At 43.0% G+C, this 15563-nt stretch overlaps 1 protein-coding gene across 1 annotated transcript in view; it reads left to right on the top strand.

The window, feature by feature from the left end:
- The first annotated feature begins 889 nt into the window (after positions 1 to 889).
- The window catches only part of TACC2 (transforming, acidic coiled-coil containing protein 2), a 210737-nt gene continuing 196063 nt past the window's right edge, over positions 890 to 15563 (top strand). The window contains exons 1-2 of the mRNA XM_015425395.1: positions 890 to 956; positions 8511 to 8611. The gene's annotated coding sequence lies outside the window, so the exon portion shown is untranslated. The remainder of the gene's footprint in view (positions 957 to 8510; positions 8612 to 15563) is intronic.

Below are 15563 nucleotides of genomic sequence, written 5' to 3'. Positions count from 1 at the left end.
TGATGTGGGGTATGTGTCCTTTCATGGAAAAGAGGAGAAATGTCCTGACCTGGATAGCCTAGGCTATCCCAATAATGTCATATCTCAGAAGCTAAGTAAGGTCGGCCTTAACTAGTATTTGGAAGAGCGACCTCCAAGGAATGCCAGGGGTATGACATAGTGGCAGGCAGTAGCAAACCACCTCTTGCCTTAAAAACAAGTCCAGCTTGCCACTTAGTGGTGCATAATGCTAAGGAGCTACAACTTCTGGCTGCCAGACAATCTTAGGATTTCCTGGCTATTCTACACACAATGCCATACAATAATAATTATTATTATTAGTGGGGATTAGTGAAATCACTTCAGGAATTGCTGTTTTTCCAAAGGGAAGAGTGTGTGAGAGAGGTAGGGATGAAGAGGTAGCAATGAAAAAGGCAATCTTGCAATTTTTTTCAGCCCAGTCCTATGCACATTAACTAGGAAATAAGTGATTGTGAGATTCCAGCCTTAATGTTCCCGGACTGATTTGAAGTGTGGTCCTACCTACCTGCTGATCAGGCAGAGAGGAGTTCCACTTTTCAATGTAAGATTGAAGTCAGCAGTACAGAGAATTTAAAAAATCCCATAGTGTGGCTTTTCCTCCCATGTTGGATTTAGTAATAAAGAAATAAAACATTCTGCACCAAGCTTGCAGCACCTGTGAGGGTGTGTTTTGCGTTTCCTTTATACTATTTTCTCATCCAGGAGCTCAGAACTCTTCTAGCAAAATGACATGTTGCAGCTTAGAGCTCCCGGGGTCAGATTCCTTACACTTCACTGCTAGGCATAGTGTTCTGAAACCTAAGCCAATTCACATTAATAGAACACTTTCATGTGATGCAGGGAGAAGGGGGATCCGTACACAGAGGAGGAGTAAAAGGCAGTGAAGGACGTTGTAAATTCAGGGGGAGATCTTGGGGTTTTTAGAAAAGCTCTAGGTAAGTAAAGCCGAAATCCCATTTTTATGCATGTTCTTGACAACACGAAGTTTAGAAGTGCCTTTGTTAGCCAGGTTTTGCAAAGTGTTACAGAAGGAGTTACAGAGAGAGTCATAAGAAACTGTTTCTTTTTCTGACTGATACAGTCATTGTTTTATTGCTAGTATTAGTTGAAGAGTAGTTAGAGAATTTCCTTTTTCTAATGTTGTATGTATGTCCTAAAGGTGGAATAGAAAAGTGATATCGCCTGAAGAGATGCAAGAGAATTTTGCCAAAGCTGCTGGTTATAATCAGGGGTGTTTTCTCACATCGTTGTTCTTTTTAAGATGCAAGAAGTTAGGGTCTCGTTCGTTAACTTGGAAGTGGCATGGCATCATTACAAAACACACAGGACATTTCCCAAGGTGGTGTTTGCTGCTTGCAGTCATTCAGGTCACAGATAGAACTGGAGACTCAGTTACCACAACAAGTTAATAAAGGTTTCCCCCCCATCTTTACTAACCAGATGCTAAATTAAAATCAGATTATTAATAGTATGGGCTATTTTGAGTTACTTTGTATATATTGTCAGTACAAATAAACATTGGTCCAGGCCTCGTTTATTGAACTTCTGAGTCCTGAAGGAACTATGACGTGAGTCATTAGGACTCAGTTTTTATGAATTCTATGTTTTGTATTTGGAACTTCCTTTTAGTATCATAAAGTTACTTAGGCTACTGATGGACTAGATAAGTTGCAAATATAAACGAGGTACTAATAGAGAACCAGCATGATATAGTGGTGGCCATGGTGTTGGGCTGGGCTCTGAAAGACTCAGGTTCGAATCCCTGTTCTCCCATGAAAGCTTAGTGACTCTCTCTCGGCATGACCTATCTATCTTACAGGGTCTTTGTTGTGAGGGTAAAATGGAGGAAGGGAGAACAATCTTGTAAGGTCCTGTGAGTCTACATGGTGGAGAAGAGTGAGGTAGAAATAAAGTTAAGGTAACCAAAGAGGTTAGGGTGAAAGCAGTAATCAAATATAGCTAAACACACAGTGCAAATATAAAAATATACAATATATTTTACATGTATATTTTTATATTAGCACTGCTTGTCTAGCTATAATTATTGTTTTTGCCCTAACCTCTTTAGTTACCTTTCCTGTGTTGAGTTGGTCCCACCCCCCCTTTTGGTCTTGTCTATAAATAAAAATTATTTATTTGGCAGACTGAATATGGGAGACTGAAAAATAAATTGAAAACCAAACATCATAAGCCAAATCTGCTTTTAAGAAGAGTTTGCGAGAATGGAAAGAAGAAAGTATGAAGAGCAAGACTCTCAAATGAAACAGTTTATACTCTACTGGGCAACTTATTCAGCATTTATATGTAATTTTGTTATTCATAATATATGCTGGTGAACATATATGTGAAAAATTTTGATATACCAACTTAGGATGTAGTTGATGTTCACCAGATATGGTTGTAGTTGATGTTCACCAGATCAGTGTAGAATAGGTACCTGTGATACTGAGTATATTCAGTCATATACATCTGCCTGGTATTATCCACACTAGCAATATATGGGGATCACTTTAGTATAAAACTATCAATTGCAGTGCTTGAAAATGGGACAACTTGCTCTCTTCCAATTTTGTTTTCATTTACAAAACAGAGTTTGGACAGAAGTCTTATATTGTACAGCAGTACAAACAGCAAAAGTTTATTTTTTTAAAAAAAGTAAAGGCTTTCAACGTAAGTTAATTTTGTTCTAATTGATTACAATTTGTGCAGCTGTCTAAATTCAGTCACTCTGATAAATTCTAGCAGGCAACTAGGTTTTCTTCTTCTATCCATTGACTGGCACAGTTGCCACCATAAAACTCTCTGTGATGAGACATGAATACAGAACAGCTGGAGGAAGGCTGTGCAATTGTGCTAATCTCATTGAAGATTTAACTGATAAAGGTGGGGGCACTTAAGACTATGACAACAGCTGGGAACCATATCTCTAGGGATAGCTTGCTGGCCCCAGGATATCCTAGAGTCTCAGTCATGAGTGCAATTAAGAATCAGATTCATGCTGTGTCATCACTGAACCAACACTATATTCTACAGATGTAGGTTAATTTGCAGTTTAGAAAATGTTGTATAGTCCACACAGAATTTAAACAAGAACTTAATCCATGTAATACGTTTTATTAGGTCCTAATAAAAGGTATTAGATTAATTTGTTTCTTGTTTTTAGTGTAGATAATATCCATGGCATTAAAGAACCATAATGTGCTTGTGAGTTATTTTTACTTGTTTCCATGTTTCTAATTTTTAATAATGTTTTGAACATTTTTTCTCTCTAGCAAAGCATGTTGAGAACTTAAAGAACAAACTAGTAGTACCCCCACCTTTCCTCTAAGAAATACAGAGCAGCATATCAATTTCTCCCTTCTCTTTTTTATCTTGACAACATTCCTCTAAGGTAGGTTAGGAGTGAGAGAGTAATCAGCCCTCAGCTCACTCAGAGAGTTTAGTGGCTGAAAGCGAAGTTCAATCTGGGTCCCCTGCATCCTATTCCAACACTATAACCACTACACATCACGGTCTCTTCCTAAACAGAAGTTGGAATTCTCTTTTAGCAGACTCCCAAAGGCTGCTTGGAAAGGCTACATGCAGTCCATAGGCATGTATATCACCAGAAACAGAAATCTAAAAACAGCAAGGTTAAAAAAGTCAAAATTTTACTACTCATGGTATAATTTAAGGATAATATCAGACTAAAAAGCTGAATTCCCACTTTTGATGAAGATGCTTGCCTGCAGAACCTCATGCCATAATAAATTTGTCAGTTTAATTTCCCAGAAAAGTGTGCTCTTTTGCTACAACAAACTAACCAATAAATCTGATGGAATTGAGTATGGCATGGCTTTATGGGTTTGGGGAAGTTTGTCTCACTAAATCACATCTCCTTTCAGTATGGAAAGTCTAGGGGCCTTCAAGCAGGCCTTTGTCTTAGCCCTTCACTGGGTTGCAAGCCAGGCCAGGAACAGCACAGGGCACGCTGTCAGAGCAGGGAGCAAGTAAGACAAGAGCACCAACTCAAGTAGTGTGGTGAAGGTCCAGCCCAAGGTTAAGCAAAGAGTCAGGAGCCTAGTCCAAGAGTCAGTCCATCCAGCAAGGTCTGGGAATCCAAGAGTTACTCACAAGCAGGTTCAAAAACAAGAAGGAAGAGTCAGAAAACAGTCCAAAGAATCACAGGGTCGAGGCAGAATCCAATGCAATAATCACAGAGAGATTTCAGCTTCTTACTTACACACCTAACCGCCTCCCTTGGCTAGTTTTTATAGTCATATGCTTAAGGATCATTCTTGTAGCCAGCTGCTCAGAAGTAATCCTGCAATTACTCAAGCAGCTGGCATCAGGACAGGAGATGTGCACTTTGTCCTCTCTCCTATAATTTTGTTCGTAGCCTCCATCTGCAGCACTCTAAGCATGTGGGTGTGTAGTGTATCCAGCCTGACATGTCCGGACATGCCCGGACTGGCTCAGGCACAAACACCACTAGCTGCATCCCAAAAGACAATGGGCCAGTAGGATCCTAGCCAGGCCCAATGAAAGGGCTAGGTCCCCAGCCGGGAGGCCAATAGGTCTCTCGGTTACTGTAAATAGCCTATCGGGTGTGTGTGGGGGGGGTGTTTGGGGTGTTTGGTGGCGGGTTTTCTGAAGGAATATAAGCCGGCCTGCAAGTCAGCCAAGTGTCTTTGTTCCTGACTAAATAAAGGTATGCTTAGCTGAAATCACTCTCTGTCTGCATACTTTTCAGGGTGATACTTAAAACAATCAACTGAGTTTCATCTGTTGAATCAGGGTTGGAGGGTGTCTGTGGTTCTGTATCAGCTGTTGGCTGTGAATCCTGACAAGTTTGCAGCTCAGTTTCCTGCTGGCTACACAGGGCTCCTCTTCTCCTGAGGAGTCCTCTTCTCCTGAGGAGTCTTCACTCTTGCTGACCCACAACATACTGGTTCCTTACCAAAGCTGAAGCCTTGTGCGCTTGTTCACCACCACCCCCAATGTTGCTTTCAGTTCAATTTTGGTTTTGGTTTTAGTTGTAACCCTTAAGGCCCTTAACAGTCTGGGACCAGCATATCTATGGGACCGCCTCTCCCAGTATGGCCCCCGGATTATGCTTGGGAGATCAAAACTTACTTGTGGTCCCTGGCCCAAAAAATATCTGCCTGTCCTCAACCAGAGCCAGGACTTTTTCAGCCTTGGACCTGGCTCCTGCCTGGTGGAACCCTCTACCTAGTGATACCCACACCCAGGGGGGACCTAACTCAATTCCGCAGGCCTACAGTTGAGGACAGCATTGGCCTTTTGCCATATCTGGCTTGCGACTCGCCCTGTGGAGGAAGAAAAGAGATGATCTGGTATATATTATCTCATTGATTTTACTGTAATTAACTGTTATATTTATGTCTTTTAATTATTGTATGTTTATTCTATGTTGTAAATTGCCCTGAGCCCTTTGGGGGAGTTTTTTTTAAAAATAAATGTAATAACAATAGTAGTTATTGTAGTAATTGTAGTAGTAGTAGTAATACTAATAATAATATTAATAATTATTATTTGGGTTCAGGAGAGCATGTTTGATAAAATACACGGTGGGGGGGGGGACATTGCCAGAAAAAGTTCCAAATGTAGTTCATTTCATGTAAATGTTTTGAAAGTACCCTTCCTTGGTGGCCAGTTTCAGATTTTAAAGAGTCATATGGACTTCAGTTCACCAGAGAATTCTGCACACAAATTATCGTGTGACTTTTACTGATTCTTCCTTCCTGCAGCAGAACTCCTAGATTCTTCCTTCCTGCAGCAGAACTCCTACCTCTACCCCCTTCAAGCTATTTGTGGGGGTCCCCTGTCCCCAGGAACAGCTTTTCAAGGGGACATTTTGGACAGCACTGGGAGTGAGGAAGTTGTGCTCTATGAGTGGAAATCCCTTCTATCTGTCGAAACTTCTGGTGAAACCCAAACTAGATGTAGGGTTGCCAGCTCCGGGTTGGGAAATGCCTGGAGATTTGAGGGGGGGGTGGAGTTTGAGGAAGGCAGTGTTTGGGGATGGGAGGGACTTCAATGGGGTATAATGCCATAGAATCTACCTTCCGAAGTGACCATTTTCTCCAGGTGAATTGATAACTGTTGCCTAGAGATCCGTTGTAATAGTGGGAGATCTCCTGCCGCTACCTGGAGGTTGGCAACCCTACCTGTATGAGATGCTGTCCCCAGATTCACCCCAAGGATGCACCGGCATTTTAAACGGTGAGTTTCTTCCTGGAAACTCTTTCTAACTACACCTCAGGGCCTGATTCTGGTTGGGACAATCATGGCATAGGGAAGTGGTAGAGGTGATCCTGCCTTCCCTCCCCCGTGCCATTTTTATGACCTCCAAAGGTTTGGGAGGGGGTAGTGAATATGAATTAGGTAATTGTTGGTTTCATGAATAAATTGAATGTTATTGTGTGTGAATTTTCAAAGCACTGTTTCATAGACTTCTTTACTCAGGATTTATTCAATAGTGTGAAGCCATGTGAACATACCGATTGATAGTTTATATCAGAGGTCATTTCGGGGGGGAACGCGGGGGAACGCAGTTCCCCCGGGTGAGGTGCAGGGGGCGGGGCACATGATGAAGCCCCGCCCCCTGCTTCCGGCCGCCCCGCTTCCGGCCCTCATTCATCCAGGAGGAGGCAGGAGAAGAGGGAGGGTAAGTTGCTTCCTCCCCGCCTCTCCCCACCCCTGCCTGCCTGGGGCCAGGGAGGGCCTTGGCGAGGCTTCCTCACACTCCCGCTGGCCTTGCAGGTCCACCGCCGGGCCCCTGATGTCAGGGTGTGTGGCATATGCTAATGAGTTATGCTAATGAGTTCCCCTAGCTCTTTTTCTACGAAATGACCCCTGGTTTATATTAAAACTATGAAAGAGCATAGCACATTGTTTGGTATCTGCATTCTCAGCTCTATTGCTTGGAAACAGAATTAGGAATTATGGCACAGTTACAAGTGCACTGCTCAGCAGGTCTGAAACATCAAAGGACTACATTCTTTGACTAATTAATTTTTTTTAATAAAGTACAAGCTAGGACTCGACAGTTCACAGCTTAGCTTTTGGATCAAGTACATGATGCAACTAAGATGTGTAGCACCATGTTCTACAAGATTGCAGGAGTTTTCCACCCTGATCCAGGAAACTGGAAGCCCAGTGGCAAATGCAGGCATCCTATTGTGCCTGTAGTTCCTTGGGAAAGGCTGTCAGATGGAGAACTAAATACGAAGATACATCAATTGTTGCACGAGTTCCCCCCCCCCAGGTGAAAAAAATTCTTTCAGTAGCAGCCAGTTTTGCAGTTGTGGTGTGTAGAATGGTGTCACTAGATTGGGCAGCCGCATGTCTGAAAAAAGGGGATTGATTTGTTTTTGGTTTCATGGGTGCTTATAAGGCATCCAGAAGAATGAATTGAAAGAATATTTCTGTGCATCTCAAGAAACTTGCACTTCAAGGTGAAGTATGAACTGACAGGCTTCTGTAATCCAAATCTTCTTTCCCCCACCACCACAGTTTTATGCAAGTAGTACAGTTTTGTGTGATTTCCCTAGCTTTCAAAATTTTGTCTTTAATTTACGGAGTATTTGTGGACGTTGCCTGTCTTGTTGACTTCTCTATATTTTGCAACCATGTCCTCTTCAGGATTAATTTAACATTCCTCAGGTGACTGATCCTCAATAGGTCTACTTCTGTCTGCTTCTGACATCTGCTTTCATCCTTTGTCCATGGAATGCAGAGTGGCATATACTGCCAAATTCACACATGCTGCTTAAAGAGCTTTTCAGCCCTCCTTTTACTGTTGGTAGTACACATTTGTTCTAGAAACACCTGAGAAAGTTAATGCTTTTACTCAGTTCCTGAATCGGTTAGTGGCTATATAGAAGGCTCATTTACACTTGCAACTGTGCTTTACAATCCATGTGTGATTTCTGTCATAGTTAATGTTTGCCAGTTAGCCAATAGAAAAAGTCCTCTCCCTTTAATAGGTATGGACATGGACACTTGAAGCCCTTCATGGCATTGTGATGAATTATTTATTTTACAAAATTTATACCCCGCCTTTCTGCCCTCCTAAGGGCCACCAAGGTGGCTAACAAATTAAAACACAAACAATAAAATCACATCTTAAAACCAACAAAAAGATACATCCTTAAGACTATTAGAACCAGAGTTAAACACAAAGAAAACATTAAAACTACAATTAAAACATAGGGCAAGATGGAGAGATCAATGAGGGAACGCCTCATGGAATAACAGCATCTGGCTGCAAATCAAAGTGATATTAAAGAGACAGCTAGAGGAATCAATTAAAAAGCTGGCAACTCTAATCCATAGTCACAAAGATATTGAGGGGACTGACTACACTTCTCATCCAAAAATAGTAGTGGTATGATCCTGTTCATTGACTGTGATGCTAGCTTTTATTTAGGGAACGTATTATGAAAACAGGCCTTATTGTAAATTCTCTCTGTAACCTCTTCCAGCTATTGAAATAAGACTGACCCAATGGGAAGCTTCCTGCAGTTTTCATCTACTTTTGTTCTACAACACTATGACAAAGATCTGTCATCCTCCTAACAATAGGGTAAGTATAGGTACCATTCATTGGTTGTTAGTTTTTATCTTGGGCTGTTTGGTTTTTCTCATTGTTTCATGAACCATCTTGGCCGCTTGAGCAAAGAAAGGCAAAGGATTGCATTCACATGCATTACAAGGGACTGAAGAAGAAGCACAATATGTTTCTTCGCCTGTCTGCTTTTGTGTTTGCAGTGCAGATGGTTTGAGTTATCCTACTGCAAAAGATAAATATTAGAGGAAAAGGAAAATGCATTTAGAAAAGCTGCCAGTGAGACATCTAAATGGTTTTATTGCTCACTGTTTCCAAGTCATTCGAAATGGTAAGCTGAAGACCCTGCTTAACCACTTTCTTTATGAGAACTGTTACTGTTACCCACAAATCTGGAGCACTGCACAGTTCTGCTGGGCCAAAATATACCATTAAGTTGTAGTTTATGAAATCCGTGGTCAACAGTTGTTTCATATTTTTGTCAGAAGCTTGAGTTGTTGAACACAGCAAGAATCATTTGTTTGTTAGTGGGAAAAGTAATCAGGAAGATATTTCCAAAATCCTCAATAGTTTACATATTATTCAAGCCGGCTTTCACAATTTGTTAAACATAGCTTTTAATGTTCTTATTTGAAGAAGAGTTACAAGCTGCCGCTCACAGTCTGGTTTCCCACCACAGCAATGCTCAACACTTGTGTTTATGTAAATATGAAACCAGCAATTTTACAAAGTGGCTCATGCCTTTCAGTAAAGCATAAAGCAGTATAAATATAACCAATCTCTATGCCTAGGCTTTCCAAATCTGAATCACGATATATCAGTTAAGGCAATCTGCACACCAGAAGCCCCTTACATTCTGATGGCAGAAAGACAGTATGGTATACAGCACGTAGGTCATTGGAACTTGAACCTGGGACATGGAGGATATTTCCCCACTGCTGAAAGCCCTACAATATATTGGACTTCACCGCTCAGACTTGCTATGTTTGTTTTACAGTCTTGTTCTTCACAGTGTTGATAGGAAGGGCCAAACACAGCAGTGCATGTTGAAGTTGGATTCGTGTGGTTTGTAGAGAAGGGCCATATGATTTGTGGAGCTGGATGGACAATGTCTGGATGGACAATGTGCCACGAAGTTTCCCCCTTTGCATCTCCATACAATAATTGTTGATCTTTTCATGTTGTCGACTAGGATTGCCAGCTCTAAGTTTGGAAATACCTGGAGATTTTGGGAGTGGAGCCTGAGGAGGTTTGGGGAGGGGAGGCACTTCAGTGGGGCACAATGCCATAGGAATCACCCTCCAGAGCAGCCATTTTCTCCATGTGAACTGATCTCTGTTGACTGGAGATAAATTGTAATTGTGGGAGATCTCCAGCCATCGCCTGGAAGTTGGCAACCCTATTGTCTGCAGAAAGTAACATTATAGGCAAGTGTACATAAGACTTCCTTCCTCTTTATCACGTCAGGGCCAAACAAGATTTTCAAAAACGGCTTGTTAAAATTTAGCACTAGCAAGCTTGCTCAAATGTCAGACGTTGGCCTGCAACAGTCTGCCTCTGCTGTGGATAGGGTTGCCAAATCTCCCTTACCTTCTCGGTGGGGGGTCCCTGGCCATCTCCCGGTGCGCGCGCGCCGCATCTACGTCACGCCGCATCTACGTCCCCTCAAATGGCTGTGGCCCCGCCCCAGCGTGTGACGTCACATCCGGGTGATGTGCACGCGGGGGGGTGGGGTTTCCCCTGGGCCCCGATTCAGTGGGGGTGGAAATCGGGGCTCGAAAGCGGGGGGAAATCCGCCCCCCGGGGGCATTTGGCAGTCCTAGCTGTGGATACAGATACAGGACTAGGGTGAGCTCAGCTTTGGGTTCATGTGGTTTATAGAGTGATTACCTATGAGAGCTATTACCTGTGAGAACTTCTGGTACCCCAAAAGTCTCATGTGCAAGAAACATTGGAATTTTTTCTTTAATATTAAAACCAACCCAAATCCTTTCTTTTAATAGCAGTACTGAAGCCCCTAGCCTTTCTCCGATTATACACAGAGTCACAGTCTCAAATCTTATTTGCAAATTGGGGTTCCATGTGTGCAGATATTTTTAGGATTGGAGACGATGAGTCTGGCCAACCATTGGCTCCCCTCCAGATCAAAGTAGTGAGATCAGAGGATAGGGTTTCTGTATTCTCAGACACCAATTACTCTACAGAAGCGAATATTCTATTGGGAAGAAATTTTCCTGAACACTCTGGACACCAGCACACAGGAAGGAATCATAATCACTGCCAAAACACAAACATTACAACAAACGCTTTCACTGAGATTACATTATTGACAATATGTTCCTGTATTAGCCACCACTCTGACAAGTTAATTCAGCTCAGAGATATAGGGAAACAGATGACAACAAGCCAGCAAAGTACAAGAAGATAATTTTCTTCTCCATCACTCTTTTGTACCCAAAATAGCAACTTTGTCTGTAATTCTTCATACCCTTTTCTGTAATTAAGCCCTGTTAAACACATTGAGACTTCTCAGTAGATGTAGCTTTGCAACATCAGTATCACAACATTGTATACCATAGTATTCCTGGATACATCCTGTATTTGCGAATGGACATCCTGTTGTTACCTGTGGAAAATGAAAGCGCGTATGGTGCTGTGGATTGCTGTCTAGTATGTCTCCGGTGTTAAGAGCTCTTATGAAAGCAGTAAGCAGCGGTGGGTATCCATGTGTATCTACTGTAAGGATGATATCCCAGTGACCTTCACTCACAATTCTTCAGAATACACAAATATCTAACAATTTCCAATTAGAGTTACAAGATACAGGTTGCCCAAAGAAATGTAATATTCTTCGAATTGTCATTTTTAGATTGTTTAAAATGTTTGTCAATGTACTGAAGTCCCATCATGGGGGGGGGGGGACACCTCCTTCTTTAAATAGAAGTCTTCCTGCCTCCTGAAAAGAGATACCCTGTCATTGCTGGCAGTTCGCTTTTTATTGCTGGAAAATGATAACATGGGGGTATAAATAGTGCCAGAGGCAGCCTGGCAACACAAATGTTACACAAGTTCCTTAGGAGAAGCAGCTTAGATTTTTGTGTTTGTCTGAAGTGTGAGGGCATGTGCCATCTGGGACAGCAGAAGCTGGCTCCATCCATTTCCTGCCCAACAGGGCAGGAGGAGGACCTGCTGGGGGCTACTTTCCTTCACAACCACATGATCCAGTTAGAAGGTGTGATCATATGGCTGATCAACTGTTAATCACCAAGTCACGGCAATTTCAGATCCTGGTTTTAAAAACGGGTTTTATGTTCTATCTAAATGCAGTATATGACAGGTTTACAGAGTTATACCACAACAGTCAACAACCATACCTAGTACATTCTCTGCACATATGATTGCCCTTGTTTTTTACCAGAAGGTGGTTTTCTCCGTCCTTCCTTACTTCCTTCTTGTCTCTTTCTTCATTAGTAGAGTTCTGAACATACAGCTTTGTGCACAAGCCATCCAACCAGACTATTAAACTCTTATTTATATTCTAAACAGCTGCTCCATAAAAATCCAGAATTGCTATAGATGTCCTTAAACATTCTCCCTTCTATATCAACAGTGCCACCCTAGACAAAGTTTCACCCTTTTAAGCCCACTGAATTTAATGGGCTCAGAACAGAAGTGCTTAGAGTGGCACTTATCCATGTGTGGATCCCACGTATCTGGGGAAATATCCCACAGAACTGGTACCACTCCACAACTAGTTTGAATAACATGTAAAGGCTCTTGTCAATTCTGTGTGAAAGAACCACATGCTTAGCTAATGTGGCTGGTTATTAGATCTTCTACTCCTTAGGTGACCTATGCAGTTGGGAGAACATAAAAGGATACCTAAGTCCTGCCTAGACTCGAGTGCCCCATTACATTCCAAGCATTCTGGAGCATGGGGTAGTATTAATCCACACACCACCCCTTCAATTGCTTAATCCAGGGTAGCACTGTTTCTGTGGGCAGTTATTAAAGTATTATGTAGCAATGCATTTTATTCTTAGCCAGTTATTGACACATATATTATTGCTGCTCCTCCAGTCATTACTCAAATAAATACAAGTTGCTTTTAGTTATCTTATTCTTAAACGACACTATAAAATATAAGATAATCACTACTATTCTCATGCAGCAAATTGAGAACTGGGTCTCAGTGAATGGCTCATGGAGTTGCCACTTCTTCTTCTTCTTTTTTAACTTTCTTTGCTTTTGTGGCTTTAGCAGCAGCCTGAGGTGCAAAAATAAAGCTAGTGAATAAAAATTTTCCCAGCGTAGTAATGGGATTTTTTTTCTGCTTCATTTGCAGCTGTCACGCTATTATCAAATGCATAGGATCAAAAGTGGTTAAAAAAAAAGTGGCACATGGCAATCCTAATTAGGAAGAGTCAGAGATTTTAATTATGCATCCTGCCCTGGGAAGCTGGCCATCCAGCAAGTCAGCCCTACTCAACTGCATGCTGTGCTAGGGACAGCTCAGTCTGCGTCCCCATGGCCCCTGAAAGCAGCTCTCAAAGGCACAGGAGCCATTCCAGACTGAGGGAGCTGGCAACCCTGTTCCCGGAACCTCATAATGATTTCGTGTTCAATGAGGTTTGGGGTGTTCTGCACTTCCGTCACCATTTGTTTGTTTTGCGGCCTGATGTTCCCTGCCCCTCCCTGCCCCATCTCCTCCTCTTCCTCCCCACCTGTGATGTCCCTTTAGGGCTTACTGGGATGTATCACTTCCTGTATGATGCCAGCAATGTGGCCTGGGATCATGCTGGGATTGCTGTTGTTGGTCTTGGGGCCGCTATGATTCTGTTTTGTTCAGCTGTATGCTATAACAGAAGTCTGGTGGCACCTTGAAAACTGACTGCACCGATTGGGCTCCACTCCCTTTCTACAATGTCAGGGCAAAAAGCCACCCTGAGCCTGCCTTGGTGGGGAGGGCGGGGTATACATTGAATGAATGAAGAAATAAATGTCAGCTCCAAGGCTTTTGTCTGCCACTAGCTTCCCTCTGTGTGGAGATCAAACCAAAAGCCCTGGCCACGCTATCCCAGCGCCTTTCCACTGAGCCACACTGGCTTTGCAATGTTGTCTGTCCGGGCCCATGTGGTGGGCAGTGACATCAGGAATGCAGCGGAGTGTCTAATGGCATGTCTCCTGTGCCATCTGCCTTTTTGGCCCAGTGGTTAGGGTGCTGGTCTCGGGTGTGGGGGCTGTGGGTTTAGGGTTGCCAGGTCTGGGTTGGAAAATACCTGGAGACTTTGGGGGTGGATCTGGGAGAAGGCGGGGTTTGAGGAGGGGAGGGACCTCAGCACGGTACAATACCATAGAGTTCCCCCTCCAAAGCAACCATTTTCTCCAGGGGGAACTGATCTCTGTCAGCTGGAGATCAACTGTAAAAGCGGGAGCTCTCCAGGCCTCACCTGGAGGATGGCATCCCTATATGGGTTGGAGCCTAGCCTCGATCATTCCCCCTTTTTTATTTTACTTTTTCGGGTTGGTTGGGTGTGGGCAGAACTTTTGCTGGCAGTCAGAGCCTTGCTGGGGGAGGGGTGGGCATCCTGCCTGCCACGTGTGTGCCCTTCCCCTAAGGGCTGGGTAGGATGCTGTGGCCACGTGACTCTCTGAAGGCTGAGCTGCTTCTGGGTCTTTCCTCCCATCTGCTGGCTCTTAGTGGGGGGGGGAGTGGTGTTGAGGGCAGACAGTGACTGGCAGTGTGGGCCACTCAGAGGGGCACCGCTACTTGTTTGCTTTGCAATCTGATGTGCTTGCTGTGCCACATGTGCCTTGTAGAGTGATGTGTGTTTTTATTTCCCATGTGGAATGTCCACAGGGCATGGACTAGCAGTGTGTTTGTTGCTCTGGGAGCCCTCAGGATTGGGCTGCCCAAAAGAGCAGGAAATAATTTTTTCCCAAGGGTGCCAACTTTTATCCTGCCCTGTAGCATGGCATTCAGACATTAAACTTTCAGTTATTTAAATTGGAGATACTATCGTTTGAATCCTGTGCACAAAGCACATGCTCTCCCTGTGCAATAGTACTGCACCACACTTGCTTGTTTCATATCCAGATTTTGTATTACCATTACTGGGGAAGCTGATGTTTGCAGATGCTCTTAGAAGACTGTAATGTACTTCTGTGTAAAGAGAAGAAGAAGAATCGCAAAAGTACTGTTGTTTTGGCCTGTTTTGCATTATATAGAACTAGGGAAAAGGCTTGTTGTGGAAATAAATACAACGATCTCTAGAAAGAGGCTCTGGGCGGGTGCTCCGGCCTTGGACACTCAGTGTCAATTTGCTGTGGCGACCTCAGCAGGGTATAATGACACTGAGTCCACCATTTTCTCCAGAGGAACTGATCTCTGCTACCTAAAGAACAGTTATAATTTTGAGTGATCTCCAGCCCTCACCTGGAGATTGGACACATTTTACCTCAGAACAGCAAACGGTTTAGAATGTTAGAGGCAAAAGCCAATCAAGTCGCATATGCAAACAACCTCTGTGTTCTGAGGCAAAGGCCAATGAGACTGCATATGCAAATAACCTCTGTGTTCTGACTGGCTATGGGGGGGAGAGGAACAGCAAACTGTTTAGAATGTTGGAGGCAAGACAGATTCTGAGTGACACACCAGAGCGCCAACCAATTCCAGAGCATGTGGAATGTTCTAGAGAAGTGCCACCACCATTCGGCTTTTATACACAAGGGAGATATGGATCTTTCTTTTTCTTTACAAAAATGTGTAAAATGATTTCCTCTTCATAGCAACTGAAGAAGTGACCTCAGATTTATGAAAGTACATGCTGGAATTAATGCTGTTGGTTTTAAGGTGTCACTAAATTTCTGTTTTATTTTTCCTTGAGGCAACCATCCTGTATAGAATTTGGTGTTGCTCCACCTACCTTTGCATATGACCGACCTATATATCTCCGCTAAAATCACCACA

Source organism: Gekko japonicus, unplaced genomic scaffold, assembly GCF_001447785.1.
Source record: "Gekko japonicus isolate JY-2015 unplaced genomic scaffold, Gekko_japonicus_V1.1 scaffold183, whole genome shotgun sequence".
Taxonomy (NCBI): Eukaryota; Metazoa; Chordata; class Lepidosauria; order Squamata; family Gekkonidae; genus Gekko; species Gekko japonicus.
This window is presented reverse-complemented; position numbering and strand designations above follow the sequence as displayed.